Raw genomic sequence first — 1,291 nt, 5'->3', positions numbered from 1 at the left:
GGGGTCACAGATAATTTAACTGATAAATAAGCGACCTACTCAATCTTAGAAAACGAAAAAACAATAACCTTTCTTCTCCATACAAGAAAGAGCTTTGGGCATTTTCTTTTCTGTGGGCAATAAAGCAATACCACCCAAACCTGCAGGAAGACGCAGTAGCGATAGTTATTTGCGTCACTCGTGCACAATTGCTACGTAATTTCAGAGCAAACTGTAGCGACCAACAAAGCCGGATTTCAAAATGATGCGTTATGTTGCAATGGGTTGCTTTTGTTTTCTCAACGTCGTAGAACCTTCAATCTACTTCTCTCAATCTACGAGAAAAAAAACAATTTGTCGAACTCTTTTATCCCTTTCCCAAGTATAGTTTTCAAAATTTTAGTTTCAGTGCCACTCGGCGGAGATTTGTAGCTCCTACATTTATATTTTTGTCCTTGAGCAGTGATAGTGGTTTTTGAGCTGCTTTTATTTCCTTAGTCCTGCACCATCCACGGAGTAAGTGGAGAGCTAACTGTGAGTGGGCGTCTAGAGTCTTTGGGGAATTTCTGATTTCCAAGTCTTAATGGGGTCCCAGGAAGAGACCAGTCCCATGTGACATGGGCAACCGTACTTTGAATTAGGAGCTAATGTCGATTTGACGCTGCTGAATAACAGACAGGACGCTGTAAGTACATGGCGTTTGAACCAGATTCACAATGCGCATGCCTGCGAGATTTTTAAAAAGTATTATTCCCGCGAAAAAAATGTTGCTAAGTGCCGATTTTAGAAGAAATATCTAGAGAAAGAGGGGAGACACGAATCTGCTAATTTTTTCAGAACCTCGTAGGTTGTTAAATAAAAAAATATAATATTCTACTATACCGTTGGTTTCTGCTCGGTAAAAAGTATACAAAGCCTTTTAAAAAGTCCACTTGTGTTTCTAAAAAATACAAATTTTAATGCCGTCTGCAGTTACAGGAACATGTGACGTATTGTACAGAGATCAATATTTTAAAAAACTGATTATACAGTGAAATCTTCCTTTCTCGGGGTCTAGTTAGTTTTTATAATGTTAGAAAAAAGACAGCACCCCTACTCCCTCTTCTTTTTCCCCCTTTTTTCAAGAATGTTACTAATTACCTTGTTTTGAGTGGATCAGTAGTGGAACCTCCGAGCATCTGCACTGCTGACTACCAAAATGTTATAGGAATTAAAGTCAATGGAGCTTTTTAAGTGTTAACTGTCTTGTTTCCCAGATCACCTGACACTTTGTTGTCTGTTACTCAAGTGGAGAGCGAGATATATATATATA

The 1,291-nt window shown here is 38.5% G+C and overlaps 1 protein-coding gene across 1 annotated transcript in view; it reads left to right on the top strand.

Moving 5' to 3' along the window:
* The window catches only part of LOC101853689, a 28,533-nt gene that overhangs the window by 580 nt on the left and 26,662 nt on the right, over nt 1–1,291 (top strand). The window lies entirely within an intron of this gene.

Source organism: Aplysia californica, unplaced genomic scaffold, assembly GCF_000002075.1.
Source record: "Aplysia californica isolate F4 #8 unplaced genomic scaffold, AplCal3.0 scaffold00111, whole genome shotgun sequence".
Taxonomy (NCBI): Eukaryota; Metazoa; Mollusca; class Gastropoda; order Aplysiida; family Aplysiidae; genus Aplysia; species Aplysia californica.
The sequence above is the reverse complement of the archived record's forward strand: the minus strand, read 5'-3'. Positions and strand labels throughout refer to the sequence as shown.